The 16,537-nt window shown below is 51.5% G+C and overlaps 1 protein-coding gene and 1 non-coding gene across 4 annotated transcripts in view; both read right to left on the bottom strand.

Annotated features, from left to right (window-relative positions):
* Positions 1–16,537, bottom strand: part of LARGE1 (LARGE xylosyl- and glucuronyltransferase 1) — a 437,563-nt gene that overhangs the window by 264,791 nt on the left and 156,235 nt on the right. The gene's annotated exons all lie outside the window — the stretch shown is intronic.
* LOC114232728 (small nucleolar RNA SNORA76) lies at positions 12,513–12,649 on the bottom strand. Its single transcript, XR_003618816.1, has one exon. It is a non-coding gene; the product is annotated as a small nucleolar RNA SNORA76 (small nucleolar RNA).

Consider the following 16,537-nt stretch of genomic DNA (forward strand, 5'->3'; position numbering starts at 1 on the left):
TCCATCTTCAAAGAGAGCCTCCCTGACCTAAAACTCCACTCCCCACCCAGCCTCTCTCTTTACTTTCTTACCATTTTTTATTGCCAGCTGACAGAATTCCGCCCCCCATATTTTTTCTTTTTCAAATCCTCACCTGAGAATTTTTTTTCCATTGATTTCTTTTTTTTTTTGAGCATGCAGGGGAGGGAGGAGGAGAGGAGAGGGAGAAGGAGAGAGAGAGAAACATTGATGTGAGAGAGATACATCAATTGGTTGCCTCTTCCATGGGCCGGGGCTGGGTATTGAGCCTGCAAATCAGATATACGCCCTTGACAGGTAATTGAACCCATGACCCTTTGGTCCCAGGGCTGATACTCTAACCAATGAGTCAAACCGGCTGGGGTCAGAACTTATTTCTTATCCATTGTTCTTCCTGGAAAGGAAGTGTCATGAGGACAAAGACTCTCTCTTAGTCCTCATAAGGATGCAAATGCAGCCCTAGAACTGAGAACAGTGAGTGACACATAGTAGGTGCAAAATACATATTCGTGGAATGAATGTCTGAGGAGGCATCACATTCTCACATTCCACTCCAGGGAGCCACATCAGAAGCGGTGCCAGTCCCCCCACCCCCAGCAGCAGGTGTTGGGGTCTCAGTTATATGTGTTTTGGGGGAAGTGTGGCAGGATGGGAGGGGGAGAGAGGCACATGAGGATGATGGAGGAGGAGGAAGGGGGAGGCAGGAAGATGGTCTATTTGTCAGGCAGGCCCGAAGCCAACATGGGCGCTGCCCACCTAAATAGTAAAAATATCCCAATACTAATTCGTGTCCTATTCCGCCTGGATCAAGGGCCCTCACTCAGCTTCTCTCTCGATGGCAAACAATAAAACACACCTACAGAGTGGCCATATGCTTCCTCTCCCCCAAGATTCACCACAACCACTTGAGGAAGGAATTATTATCTTTTTTGTAATTTTTTTATTTATTGATTTGAGAGAGGGAGAGAAACATCGGTTTGTTGTTCCGCTCATTTATTTGTTGTTCAATCGTTCATTGCTTGATTCTTGCATATACAAGGGGTCGGAACCCATAACTTTGGCGTACTGGGACAACACTCTGACCAACTGGGCCACCCAGCCAGGCCAGGTAGTGTTGTCTTTATTTTTCTGGGGAGGAGGAAATCCATGCTCAGAAAGGTTAGGCAACTTACGCAAGGTAACACAGCTAGTAAGTAACAAAGTCAGGATTACTTGTAGCAAATTAAGTGTAAGGACTCTAGAGCCAGACTGTCTGGATGAAGTCCTAGCCTGGCCCCTCTCTACCCTGAGGTCCCTCTGCAAAGCAGCGACAAGCGTGCCTGCCTCAAGTCCATGTGCTATGAATGAGCTGCAATGAGTGAGCCCCACCTGGCGTGCGGAGAGCAGGACCTGGCACCTAGGAAGAGGTACCCACTGCTTTAAGCTCAGGCTTCTGGAGTCCAAATCCCTGGCGTGCTGCATGGTTTTGAACCCAGACCTCTGGCCCCCACAGCGGTGCTCCCTCAGCCTCCTTCCCATCCTCCTTCTCTCCTTCCTTTCTGGACCTTGTTCTCCTCTGCAAGCTGATGGAAGCAGCCTTGCTGATCATTGCGCCTCCAGTGTTGAGCAGCTGGGCGCCCAGGCCTTGCCTTGTCCCTGCTCATTGTTAAGGGCATATTAACGGCCTCATTCCACCTCCCTCATTTGTCAACGCTCCCTCCAACCTCCTCCTTCAGTGATTTCCCCCCATCCGGGCCCCAGCTTTGCAAGGTTTTATGTCTTTCCTGATCACATATCCAAATGTAAAAACACTACATTAAGCACCAAGCCCTGGTTGAGAGCTCTAAGCCAGTAAATTAAAAGTTATGGTTCCCACAGTAACCATCTCTCTTCCTACCACGTCCGTATTTAGAGCCGTGTGTTACTGTACAGGCTGACAAATGTATTGCCTCGGCGTGTGTGGGTGTGTGTGAGTGTGTGTGTGTGTGTGTGTGTGTAAGTTATGAGGAATGCAAAAAAACCCATCTCCGAACTATCCAGACTTCGGGGAGATTAAATCTCAGTCCTGGTCCTGAGGCAGCATGGTCCCGGGGACGGAGGGCGGGTGGGGGGGAGCCTAGTAGGGTGCCTGATGCTCAGGCCAGGGGTGTGTGTGTGGGTGGGGGGGAGGCGGGGAACAGACTCGAATCCCTGCCGGAGTTTGGGTTTTGGTTTGGTGAGTATCAAGACAGATAAAAGCAAAGAGAGATGAGAGAAAGATAGGGGAGGAAAGAAAAAACAGGCAGGAGCAGAGGGCTGGGGGGAGAGATGTCGGGAGACAGAAAGGAAATAGGTGTGAAGAAGGGGGTACATCCTGGGGGGTCCAAAAAGAAGGAAAGACCAAAAGAAAGAGAAAGGAGGGCTGAGCCAAATATGGGTACCGAAAGGGAACAAGGATTAGTGTAAAAAGGAAAAAAAAAAATAGGACAATTAAAATGGAGGAAATAATGTGAATAAATAATCCTTTAAATACGTATAATGCACGTGTTTCACAGTGCGTGTTAAAGAACCCGACCACAGATGTTCAGTGAATGCTAGTCCCCCACCTCCCCATGCACCGGCTGCTTCCACGGGGAACCCTGAGCCGGGGAGCCGGCAGGCTGGTGCCGTGCCCTTCGGCCAGTTGGTTGGTCTCTCTAGGCCTCGGTTTCCTCATCTGTAAACTGAGGAGAACAGTCTCGCCACGTGGGTGGCCCTGGGGACTGAGAGCACCCATGTAGAACCAGTAAGCGCCATAGAATGTGAGAGCTTTAAATACTGCAGTGATGGCTGTTATTATCCTTCCTCCCTCCAATCCCAGATTTAGGTATCTACATCCCCAGTTCACCTGGAAGACACCGGCACCCAAGTGTCTTCTCGCCCAGCAACCCACAGGGGGCGAGTCACACACACTCCGTGTCCCTTTTACTGGAGACCACTGGGAGAGGAAGGAGGGCAGGAGAAGAGGGGAGACCGTGAAAAGGTAAAGAGACCACAGAAGAGAAATAGAGAAGAGACACAAGGACTGGAAAGAGAAATCCTGAGCCCTTCTTTAAAAAAAATATGTATGTGTGTGTGTGTGTATGTATGTATGTGTGTGTATAATATCAGAGAGGAAGGGAGAGAAAGAGAGATAGAAATATCAATGATGAGAGAGAATCACTGATCAGCTGCCTCCTGCATGCCCCACACTGGGGATCGAGCTTGGGAAGGTTCTATTCCCATGTGCCTTGACTGGGAATAGAACCATTGACGCTCAACCACTGAACCACCCAGCCGGGCCTGAGACCTTCTTGACAAAGGCAATGGAGTTGGAGGTCAGCCTCTGGAACACCTCCATCTGGCCAGTGAGGCCAGGACTAGGCGGTGTCCCACATGTCCACCTCCCCACAGTCCATCTGGCTGGTCCTCCCACATGGCGCCCCTCCCTCCCTCCCTCCCTCCCTCCCTCCCTCCCTCCCTCTCCTGGGCTTGCCCTGCACCGCAGAGCCACGGCTGCTGCAGAAACAAGAGCTCCCGTGGACCCTGCCTGGGAGGCTCCTCGAGAAGCATGAGGGTTATTTCCAAGTTCCAGAAGCTGCAGGGGTGTGGGGGAGGCGCAGGCCCCCCGGCCCCAGCCTCGGGAATGCCCAGGTTGAGGGTGCAGCCCCGGCAGTTGCACGCACCTTCCTTTGGCTTGAAAGCAGAGGAAATTTGCGATGGCGATGGTTCAAAGAAACCTCCCCCGCCCAACATCAACATGGAGGTCCTGAGCCATGGCTTTCCAGAGTCCAGGCTGAAGAGATGTGGAGGCAGCCGCTCCGCACAGTGTGAATCCAATGGACATATGAGGGAGGAGGTGGAGGAGAGGGTGCTGGCCAGGAGGACTGATCTCACCCTTTTCTAAAAGATGGGAGGAAGGGCCAACCAGTGTGGCTCAGTGGTTGAGTGTCGACCTATGAACCAGGGGGTCACGGTTCAATTCCCGGTCAAGGCACATGTCCGGGTTGCGGGCTCGATCCCCAGTGTGGGGCACGCAGGAGGCAGCCAATCAATGATTCTCTCTCGTCATTGATGTTTCTCTCTCTCTCCCTCTCCCTTCCTCTCTGAAATCAATAAAACATATATTTTAAAATAAAAGGTGGAAGTAGGGGATTGAAAATAGATGTTGTCACCCTAACACTACAGGCCACGCACATGACATGGTCACAGAGAGAACCCCATGGCTGAGTGTGGGACGAAGTGGTGCCGGGGGACTCATTTCTCACCAGCGGCAACCGAGGGCGCAGTAAGAAGGCTTATGAGCCCAAGACTGGGATATGGTTCTTCACGGGCCCAGAGGTCAGTCAGCAGCGAGCAACAAACATGCCTTTCAGCTCATGTCTATACGTCTCCCTACAGACGTGGACATGAACATGGGCTAAGCCCCATTCCTCTCTCCTGACTTCCCAGCATGCCTGGCCCATCCCCGCTGATGTCTAACAAGCATCTGCAAAGGCAAGACTTTCGTCAACAATTAGCCTCCTCTTACTCTCCGGGCCCATCCCTTCTATGGTTCTGACATGGAGACATGGGGAGACCCCTACGGCACCAGGAGGAGCCATGGCCTGGGTGGTGGTGGGGGTGATCCTTACTCTTCTCTAGGCAGCTCCAAGAACAGGGGGCGGGGGGGGGGGTGCGCAGGGGAGAAGACGGGGAGCGGGTGGGCACGGGGCGTGCAAGTCGCTTCCTCCCTCGGTACCCACATTTCATCTTCCCAACACACCTGGAGAGGCAAGCATCTCCTGTGTTATTTCAACAATTCATTCCTAAAAATAAAATGCTTGATGCCAAAAAGCTAGCCCAGAACCAATTTCTCATGATTTTTTAAACAGGAAAATTTATAATTACATTATAATTAAAACTTATAATGTACTGCATGTTAAGCCAACTCCCTCCTCCCAATCAATTTCCGAAAAGGGAACAAAGACATCGTAAACATAAAACACCTGCACGGGAGTGACAAGGGCTCTTGTTAGGATGTAAAACGCTTACAGCGCCGCTTCTTGATCGGGAAACTAGACAAGCGGCGCCTGGCAAACAGTGGTGCACGCAGCAGCCTGCCTTTCCCAGTGCCCGCAGCACCCGGGACCACGCCCCGCCTTGTTGAGGCCTGCGGGATTCGCAACGTCTCTAGTCCTGATTCCAGTTTGTTGTTGTTGTTGTTAATCCTCACCTGAGGAGATTTTCCCCATTGCTCTTTTAGAAAGAGTGGGAGGGAGGGGGAGAGAGACAGAGAGAGAGACAGAGAGAGAGAGAGAGAGAGAGAGAGAGAGAGAGAGAGAGAGAGAGAGAGAAACATGGATATGAGAGAGACACAGAGATTGGTTGCCTCTCGCATGCGTCCTGATCAGGGCTGGTGATGGATCCTGCAACCAAGGTACGTACCCTTAACCTGAATTGAACCTGCAACCCTTCAGTCGTCAGGCTGACGCTCTATCCAGTGAGCCAAACCAGCTAGGCTCTATTTCTATTTCTTTTTTTTAAATATATTTTATTGATTTTTTTTACAGAGAGGAAGGGAGAGGGATAGAGAGTTAGAAACAACAATGAGAGAGAACCATCTACCAGCTGCCTCCTGCACACCCCCTACTGGGGATGTGCCCGCAACCAAGGTACATGCCCTTGACCGGAATCGAACCTGGGACCCTTCAGTCTGCAGGCTGATACTCTATCCACTGAGCCAAACCCGCTAGGCCCTATTTTTGATTTTCTACCTATTGAATCTTGTCGGTAACTTAATATTTATCACAATGCATTACTTTGTTGAAAGTATTATATTGATTTTTTGCAATGCAGGTATAAATTTCCCCTATATAAATATCATCCCCAAAATGTGCTGCTGAGAAATGTACAATCTATGAAGTTTGGCATTAAAAAAAAAAAACCCACAAGAGGCAGCAGCATTTATCCACAATCACTAAAAGGTGGAAAAACCCAAGTGTTCATCCACAGATGAATAGATGAACAAAATGTGTTACATACAACGGAGCATTATTCAGGCTTAAGAAGGAAATTGTGACACAGGCTGTAACATGGATGAACCTTAAAGATACTTTGCCACGTAAACAAACAGGACACCAAAGAACGAATATCACACAACCCCACATCTGCAAGGTCGAGAAAGGGCAAGTTCCTAGAAGCAAAAAGCAGAAGAGAGGTTGGCAGGAGCTGGGAGGGGGCAGGGGGTCACTGGTTCGTAGGGACACAGCTCCTATGGGAGGCCATGAAACAGTCCTGGAAATGGGGTGTGATGATGACACACACCTCGAATGTACTTGAGGCCACGGAAGCGTGCGGTTATAAATGATTAAGGGGGTGAATTTTACGTTATGCATATTTTGTGACCAACAAACGGGTGTTCTACGAGGAAAAGGTCAAAGCAGAAGCTTGCTGTTGGGGTGGGGGGTGTTATCAATGCCTTCATCCAGAGGATTTAGGAATGGGGTTTGCTCAGTGACATAGCGGCTTGCTCAATGGCACGCGGAATGTTCAAAACAGCTCTCATCGGTGAGGTCAAGTTTTCAAGACATGTGGACGGGATGACATATTTTAGGTACTGTCCACCGTTTCATAAACAGGCTGAAAACCTGGGGAGACTGGAATCACCGTCTTTAGCAGTGATGTCTGCGTGAGGGTGGTCCCGAAGCAGTCTGCCTTCTAGTCGCTGATAAGACCTCTGATTGCCTGGCACCAGCGCCTCAGTGCCAGCGAGGGTCCCTGCGACAGGCCATGTGAGCCTCTCGTGAGCCTGCGAGACGGTGGCCGGAGCACCGGAAAGGGCAGGAGACAGAGACATCGCTGGAAAACTGGGAAGGATGTTTGACTCACCTGGTACCTACTGACTCAGGGATGCGGTGAGGTGGCAGTGGGAAGCTAACTCTCCCCCCTCCAACCGTGTGGCCGCTGCTGTTACCTACAAAATCAACTAAGCTTTGTGTCGTTGCCTTTGCGTGGCTGGCACCGGCTCTGGGTGGAGGGACAGGATGGGGACATTCAAGAAGTCAGAGGGCGGGGCTATCACGAGAGAGGAAGAGAAATAGTCGGACTGAGCACCTGCTGTGGACTGGGGATGGGTGCTCTCTCCAGGATATACCCCAGACCTGCCGGAAGCCAATTCCAGCATGTCATAATTACAAGAGTTTTATCAAAAGGTTGATGAAACTTGGGGCTCAACAAGGGCTGAGTCACATATGTAATTTCCTGTTGGAGTGGCTAAAGGGCACTTCCCCCAAACCTGAATAGGATGATTGTCTGCTGCCAGACAGCTCAGGGCATCTTAGTCTACATGTTATTGCCTCCTGTTGGCCAAACACCTGAACAGCTGTAGGCTATTGCCCAATCTGACAATGCTTCTGTACCCTACCCTTTGAAGTGTATTATCTCCACCTTGCCTTAGGACAAACTGTGTTAATAAAAAGCAGGGGTCCTGAGACAAGGAGAACTACGAAGAACTTAGAACTTTAGCTCCTTTAGCTGAAGCTCCTCTGACCCCCAATGCCTTTCAAAATTATCTTTCATCTTTGGACTCTTTCTTAATCTATGCAGAGCCTTTCTCCAGATTGCTGAACCCTTCTTAATGCTGGGACAAGAACCCCGGCACAGACCCAGCTAGTTCAGTTACCCGACTTCTCTGTGCTCTCCATCCGGTTCTCCAGAAATCACCTTGTCCCAATATAGTAGTGACCCGGGATAACTAGAGCAACTTTCTTAGCAACCAGCGGCTAAGGGGAACGGACCACACATCCCATAATATAAAATGAAAAACTTTTTTGTGCTAATATTTTCTTAAGAAAATTTTCAAACATACCACAAAGATGAAAGCATGTTACAGGAAACATATATCCCCACGCCTACTTCCTACATTAATATCTTACCTTACTTGCTTTCTCATAGCTACCTCTCCTTCTATCCATCCAATGACCCATTTTTGAAAAAAAATGCATTTCAAAACAGTGAGTTTGTCATCTGTCATCGGCACATTATTCTCTGGGCACTTCAGCATGCTTAACGTGAACCAGGGCTCAATGAAGTTCACCTTTTTCTTTATCTTGAGGTCAAAGGTACATATGATAAAATACACAGACCGTTGCAGGAGTTTTGACACATGCGTACCCCAGTACAGGAAGTCCTCACTCACCATGATCCCCAGGGCTTGGAAACTGGGACTTTAAACGAAACGTTGTCTAATGATACCAGTTTGACTCTCGGCTCATTAATATAATAAACAAGAGTTATGTTCCTACAACCTATTTCTGGTCACAAAAATATCCCCAAATTTCTAAATACAGATAAAAACAATTTTCAATATGAAGCACTGAAATAAATGTGAGCTACACATACATTTAAGAAAGGGTCATAAAAGCACGTGAGACAATTATTTTCCAACCTGCTCACCCCAGTTCAGGGTCACAGGTGGCCAGAGCCTCTCCCGGCAGCTCAGGGCACCAGGGGGGACCCAGCCTTGGACAGGGTGCCTTTCCATGTCAGGGTCACACACGCACTCACCCAGACCGGGACAACTCAGGCACATCGATTCACCTGACATGCGCCTCTTGGGGATAAGGGAGGAAATAGAGTCCCCAGACCATGCAGACATGTGGAAAACATGCAAACTCTATCCAGGCAGAACCCCTGACCAGGACTCGATCTTTTTTCATCTCATCAACATTTTAACAAAACAACATTATTTGAGGACCTTCTGTATAACCCCTTTCAAGACAAGGAACATTCTGGGGTGAAGATGTAATTCACCCAAACACCTTCCCAGTCCCTCTCCGCCTGCAAGCCCCCCAGGCTCCCATTTTTCTGATTTATTCCCATTATAAACTGGTTCTTCCTGTCCCCCAACTTCATCTATTAGGAGTCAGAGGAATAGAATCTTTGGGGAAGCCTTTCACAGCATAACACTTCTGGGCCCCGTCCGTGCTGTAGCTGGTATCAGTCACCTGTTTCTCTTTATTGCTCAGGGAGCGACAGTCCTTGATATGAATATATCACAACGTGCGTACCGCTCTCTTACTGAGGAACGCCGGACAATGACTACAATTGGAACTGAAGGGTCGGAGAATAGGTGTCTGTTTAGTTCTGAAAGAAACTGTCGGGCTTCTTTCTCTGCAAGGTGGACAAACCCTTTTATACGAACGACGCAGTGAGCGTTCCAGCTGCGCCCAACCTCACCAACATCTGTCGCTGTCCGTCTTCTTCACTTCAGCCCTGCTGGCGGGCTTGTGGGGGCCTCTCACTGGGGTGTCCCTGCCTTCCTGCAGGGTCCTTGACCACTTTTCAGAATTCCACTTTGATTCCCTGAGAGTGCTTTTTCGTGTAGCTCTGTCCACGGCTTTTTGCGTGGCTGCTCTGAATATGGCAATATACCCGCACAACTTATCAGAATCCGCCGGGGCGACGCCTGAACAAGTTGAGTGAAATGCAGAAACCGTTGCGTCCCCCATCCTCTCCCATTTACAACGGGATTGTTTTGTATTTCCCCTGAGTACGTGAGAGCCACAGGAGACATTTCCGAAATGCCTCCACATGCAGGACACCTGCTGGGAACGCTATTCCCTCCGGGGCCCACACTCCTGTGTGAGATGGGAGGCCCAAATGAACAGCAGGGGGTAAAACAGCTCTTGGGCTGCTTTTATGCTTTCCTGGCGAGCATGCACGAGGGGCGTGTGTTTCCTCCCGAGGCATCTGTCGTTAGGTCCCCGAGTCTAGTCCCGAACTTCATGAGCATCAAATAAGGCGCCCATTCCGCCGCTGCCTTGGCTCCCGCGGACTCATGTGGTCCTCCCGGGAGGAGGTGACCCCGTGGCTTCCCCCGCTGGGTGGGCAGGTTCTGTGTGGCTCGGAGAACTGCTCCTCGCAGCTCAGTCTAGAGCCCGCTGCTCCCAGAATTTGGTAAGGCACCTCATACGGGCCACGTCCTTTCCTGTTTATATTCACGCGTTCTCGCGTGTGTCCAAGAACTCCAGTCGAGTCCCACGGCTAATTATCACAGAGCTGGGATCAAAACCCAGATCCATTCTTTCCTCCACACCAAGTCTCCCTCTGCACTAAGTTCTTCGAAGGAGGAGCTGCTGCAAGTCCATGTCCTACTTTAAGATCATGCGCTGAGAATAAAATGCTTGCATTTCTTTGTCATTCCCGCTGCCTGGGATGCCCTCCACACCCTGACGCCCTGTGGCTCTCCCTCCCACCCTGCAGGGCAGGCCAGTTCAGACGCCACCGCTGGACCACGCGCATCCGGGGGCCGACGCTGGTTCTTCCCCATCAGCAGGGTGGTACAGCAGCCGGCTCTGGGGCCCATGCCACTCACTGCGTTGGACGTGCTAAGCAACCCCTCCCTGCCTCAGTTTCTCTTTCCGTAAAACTTGAATAATAATGGGAACTACATTTCACAGGGCAGTTCCAAGAAGTCAAAAAGTTGATAAAATAAAAGCATTTGGAAGAATGCTTGGCATGTAATAACCACTTAGCAAACACTAGGTCACCGAGAAGACCCAGCATAGCAGACATGGAATTCAGTCGGCGTTTACTGAATCCAACTTGCAGTTTTTGGATTGAATTCTGTGCCTTAACTTTTTCTGGGCTCATGAGTCCGCCACACCCACTCTTCTCCACAGCCCAGCAAAAAGCCGGGATCCAGTCCCCAAAAGGGACATTATTTAGATGGAAGATTTTCCGCAGCCATCCCGGTCTTCAGAGCCTCGCCAAGAAACAGAAAGGAAAAGCAATATAAATGTTAATGGGAAATTGTCTGTTGGCTTTCACTTAGGCCGATCTGGTACAGCACAACAAAGAGGGAATGAGGACAGCTGAAGGGACAGGAAAACATGGAACCTGACAGGCTGAAGCCCACGGGGCCTCCGTCTCCAGGGGGAAATGCAATTCCAGGCCCACAAGGCTGCATGGAAATCAGCACGCAGGGCTTCTCCCTGGGATGTCTCCATGGTTACTGCCCCGGCCCCCGCTTTCCTGGGCACCCATCAACCAGTCCTCCGAGGTGCAGGCCATGAGAATGTTAGGTACGAAGAGCAGGGAACTGCACTGGGGTAGGCCGAGTAATGGGCCCCCAAAGATGCCCATGCGCTAATTCCTCGAATTTGTGAATGTTCTATTAAGGACAAACGAGACTTGGTAGGTATGACTAAAGACCCTGAGATGGGGAGATTATCTTGGACGACGATCTGGCTGAGCCCAATGTAATCACAAGACCCTTCTAAGAGACATGCAGGACGAGTCGGTGTGATGAAGGAAGCAGAGATTGAAGCGATGCCCTTTGCAGATAAAGGAAGAGGCCAAAAGCCAAGGAATGCAGGCGACCAGCTGAAGCTGGAAAAAAGCAAGGAAATGGATTCTGCTCTCGGAGCCTCAGGAGGGAGCCAGCCCTGCGGACACCCTGATTCCAGCTCAGAGAGACTGACATTGGACTTCTGACCTCTACAAGTGCAAACAAATACTTCTGCATTAGTTTAAGCAGCTTAGTTCGTGGTAATTGGTTACAGCAGCAACAAGAAACTAATACACATTGGTTGTTTGAGATGCACCTTCAAGAATGTTGAATAAGAATGCCAGAAAAATGAAACTGACTGAGGAGGAGTGAAATCAGGTGTGTGCACCAGGCCGAGTTCTCATTTTATCCTCAGCGTGGGCAGCTGCTGTGGGACATTAGGCGGAGGGATGGTGGAATAAGACTGCCCCTATAAAGCACTGAATTATCAGATCCTTCGATCTTAAATCCTAGGAATTACCACATGTCTAATTTCCCATTTTATGGACTCTCATTTCTTTTATCACAGGCTGTAATGACTTTATGAAAAGAAGGATAAACCTACTGGAGTAGGTTAACTCTATTTCCAGCCCTCCACATTCCAGGCTAATGTTTTCCAAGATGCTGTATTTGCAGAGCTGTTAGCAGGCACAGGTATGCGTGCGTGGACAGCTGTACTGTGCTAGAAATTGGGAGTCCGCCCCCTCTCCCCCGAAATCCTGGCCAGATGATTGCTGTGTTCCTAAAAGGGTCAACGTTCAAATGAATGCTCATCCCCCCACACACACACACACCTCACCTCCAAGAACGGTTAGGCAGCCGACACTCACTAGGCACTCACTCCGAGCCAAAAGCTCTGAAGAGTCCCTTGTTGAGCCCTCCAATGGTCCTTAGAGGCAGAACCTTCTGAGCAAAACTCTAGGTCCTAGGGGGACTCCGCATCTCAAGGGACCCAACCCCATTCCCCAGTCACAGCTGCCTTAAGGCACAGGGGCCCATCAGGGAAACCCAGGCAGAGGAGATAAGCTACCGCCTATGCGCCCAGACGGCTGCCCAGTCTCTGTCTACACACAGAAAGGCCTTTAAATATCAAATTGCCCCAGCCTCCAGGTCCCTGCCCTTCCTACCTGCCACATGCATCACCCCCCTTCCCCCACCACACACACACCCCTCCTCTCTGGGGCCTCTGCCAGCGCTGCCCTTTGCCCACTGTCACTTGCTGCCAAAGGAACCGCTTAGTGGCATTTAAGCAGCCCTGGATCTGAGCAAGTCCGGTTTGCTCTGGCACGGCCACCAGACCTCTGAGGCCACCGGCCAGGCACTGCAGAGGTTCCAGGGCAGTGCCCTGACTGTGGCCAAAGCAGGGGACCTGCAGGAAGGGGTGCTCAGTGGAATGAAGAACTGGTTTCAGAAACCACTAGCCCTCTCTGGGCCTCAGGGAAATCACTGGATTGCTGCCTTCCCATCATCACTCAGCTCCCTCCCAGATGGGACCTCCCACAGGCTGGCATCATGCTCCTGACGCTCCCCACGGCCACAGGGGGCGCTGTGGTACTGAAACACCAAACTGCCTGAAGACCTGGGATGCATGCGGAGTTGTCAATTTGGGGCTATATTTTTATTTTTTGGGTTAATCCTCGCCCGAGGATATTTTTCCATTAAATTTAGGGCTATTTTAAACAGCACTGCTAATGAACCATTCCCACAGGTCTCACTCTCCCCTTTGCTTCTGGAGTCTGTATTCGGAAACGGCACATTCCTAAAACTAGAATCACGGAGTTAAAGGGTAAGATGTACAACAGGCAGTTTATTCCCCAGAACGAGTGACATTGGTGTCACCCACAATGCAGATCCAACCGCCATTAACTGAATGGAGACTTTCTGTGGTCTCCCTTCAGCACCACGCAATGCTCTGTCAGCCCACTGCACAGATGAGGAGAGTGACGTTATGTCAAGCAAAGCGACTCGGCCAAGATGGTGACTTTGAGACAGGGCAGGAAAAAGAATCTAAGGCCCGGTCTCTCCAAGTTCTGGTGTATCTGCTCGATTGCTCTGATCTTTGAGTTATCCCATCCACAGCAACAGCTTTGTTTACTAAATACTAGAGGCACGGTGCACGGATTCGTGTACCAGTGGGGTCCCTCAGCCTGGCCTGCAGGGATCGGGCCGAAACCGGCTCTCCGACATCCCCCGATGGGTCCTGGATTGTGAGAGGGCGGTTCTCGGGTGACGCCCCCTGGAATCGGACTCCCTCCTCTCTGGTTCCGGGTGCGTCACCCGAGAACTGCAGCTCCCAAGTCACCACAGCTCGACAGCTCCTACGTTGAGTGTCTGCCCCATGGTGCTCAATGCGTGTCATAGCTACTGGTTGGAGCGTCTGCTCCCTGGTGGTCATTGCACATTATAGCTACCAGTCAGATGGTCGCTTAGGCTTTTATATATATACATAGACTAGAGGCCTGGTGCATGGGGGGTATGTGTCCCTCAGCCCAGCCTGCACCCTCTCCAATCTGGGACCCATCGAGGGATGTCGGGCCTAAAGGGGCAGTCGGACATCCCTCTCACAATCCAGGACTGCTGGCTCCCAACCGCTCGCCTGCCTGCCTGCCTATTTGCCCCTAACCGCTTCTGCCTGCCATCCTTATCACCCTCTAACCACTCTCCTGCCAGCCTGATCGATGCCTAACTGCTACCCTGCTGGCCCGATTGCCCCTAACTGCCCTCCCCTGCTGGCCCAGTCACCCCTAACTGCCCTCCCCTGCCGGCACGGTCATCCCCAACTGCCCTCCCCTGCAGGCCTGGGTCCCCCCCAACTGCCCTCCCCCGCAGGCCTGGTCGCCCCCAACTGCCCTCCTCTGCAGGCCTGGTCCCTCCCAACTGCCCTCCTCTGCCGGCCATCTGGTGGCAGCCATCTTGTATCCACATGGGGGAATCCATCTTTGACCACAGGGGGCGGTCATCTTGTGTGTTGGAGTGATGGTCAACTTGCATATTACTCTTTTATTAGATAGGATAAATGAAAATGCCCTAGCCGGTTTTTGCCCAGTGGATAGAGCATAGGCCTGCAGGTTGAAGCGTCCCTGGTTCGATTCTGGTCAAGGGCGTGTACCTCGTTGCAGGCTCAATCCCCACCCCTGATGTGTCTCTCTCACATCAATGTTTCTCTCTGTCTCTCCCCCTTCCTTCCACTCTCTCTAAAAATCAATGGAGAAATATCTTCGGGTGAGGATTAACAAAAAAAATAAAGATAACCATAGGCCAGGTTCTGGACTGGGCATTTTATTCCATACATTCCCACATCCATCCAAGTCAGCGAGACACCCACAGCGAGGATGCTGCCGCTGACGAAGCCAGCGCCCACCTGCCACTGAATGCTTCATACGCGCCAGCCACTGAGCAAAGTGCTTTACATTCCCGTATTAACTCTAGAAGTCTATGCAGCGGGCATCAATACGCCCAGTTCGTAGATGAAAGGAATGAAGCTCATGAAAGTGACTTCCCCCAACAGCTCCACGGATCACAAATGGAAAATGCGTCCATCAATAAATGGATGTGAACACAGGGCTGCCTCCAGAACCTAAGCACCTCACTGCAGGGCTAGGCTGCCCCTGACGCTGACAAAGCCAGGTGGGCGGCGGGGAGGGGGTTTCTGAAGAAGACGGTGAGGAAATCAGCATTCCGGGTGGGTCCGCCTTCCCGGCGCTGTGCTGGCGGGGTGCAGCTGGAGCGGCGCTGCGCTTATCTCCACGCCGTCGGACGGGCTGCATACAAATGCACGCCTTTCTCTTCTGAGGGCTGCTTCCCATTACAGCAAACGTGGATCACAGGATCAGCCGCACCCCAGCGCCATCCCTCCAGGCAGACGCCACCCACGGCTCAGAAGGGCTTTCTCATCGCAGCCTGGGAAGGAAGGGACGGCTCCCTCTCAGGGGCACCCTGCGCAGTGCAAAGAGGTGAGCCAACTAGAAAGCAGAAGTCTGTCCAGAGAAGGGGAAAGGAGTCTCAGGTTCGAGTCCCAGCCCTGCCAACAGCTCAGTGTGTGACCTGGGAAAGCCAGCCCTGACCTTGCCAAGGTGGATAAATTATTAAACAAATAACTTGATGTGATTTCAGACGCCCCCCCCTCCCCCTGGAGGCAGCAAGGGAGAGTCTAGTAAAGACTGCGTTGCTTTAAAGGGAGGAAATGATTTAGCAAAACAAGTCGGGATAGCCAGGTCCCAGGTTTTTTCACAACTAACCTACCACCTTGTTCTTTTCCTGGTCATGCGCCCTGAGCCCTGGCCTGAGGCAGCTACCACCTCAGACGCTTCTGGCCCCCACACCAGCCCGCCTGCCGGGACTCCTGCAGACTCAAAGCGGCCTGAGAAAGCAAGCATGACCTCCAGTAAGAACGCTGTCATCTCCAGGAATCCCGAACAGGCTCACCAGCCCCAGTGCAGCTGAATGATGTCATGCCTAACAGAGAAATGGGGCCCTGGCTTGGTTGCCTCAGTAGAGAGAGCATCGGCCTGTGAACTGAAGGGTTGTGGGTTCGATTCTGGCCAAGAGCACGTACCTCGGTTGCAGGAACGATCCCTGGCCCCAGTCTGGGCATGTGCGGGAGGCAACCGATCGATGTGTCTCTCTCACATCAAGGTTTCTCTCCTCTGTCTGTCTCTTCCATCCCTTCCACTCTCTCTAAAAATTAATGGGAAAAATATCCTTGGGTGAAGATTAACAAAACAAAAAAAGAAACGGGAGGGAAAAGGGGGCAAGGCCACCCCATGTGCCACTTCCCTTCCTCGATGTCCTGACACTGGCTGCTGTGCCTGCCCCGGGCCATCCTTCTGCCAAATGCTAAAGAGGGACCACCTGGGAGCACACCTGCCCTCTGCACAGCGCCCCATCGCTTGGCTGCGTGCCCCCCGGGAAATACAGGGGTGCCAGGTGAGGGGGGGAAAGCATCCAGCACCTTATCACAGAACTCACACAGCTGAGTGGGCTGGGGGACACTCTTCACTGTCACTTGGGAAGCACGTCTCCCGGTGTTCCCGCAGGAAACGGTTCTGGGGTTCCTCCTGCTGGGGTCCAGGGCCACGCTCGCAGTGCACAGCGGAGATTTTCCAGGCGCCCGGGAGGCCAGGCGCCCGTGCATCACTCCCCTTCCTCTCTCCAACTGCTCTGGCTTCCCAGCCAAACTCACTCCCTGCTCCCAGTTCTTTGGAATCAAAAGAACGTTTCTTAAAAAAAAAA

The sequence above is a fragment of the Eptesicus fuscus genome, chromosome 7 (genome assembly GCF_027574615.1).
Source record: "Eptesicus fuscus isolate TK198812 chromosome 7, DD_ASM_mEF_20220401, whole genome shotgun sequence".
Taxonomy (NCBI): domain Eukaryota; kingdom Metazoa; phylum Chordata; class Mammalia; order Chiroptera; family Vespertilionidae; genus Eptesicus; species Eptesicus fuscus.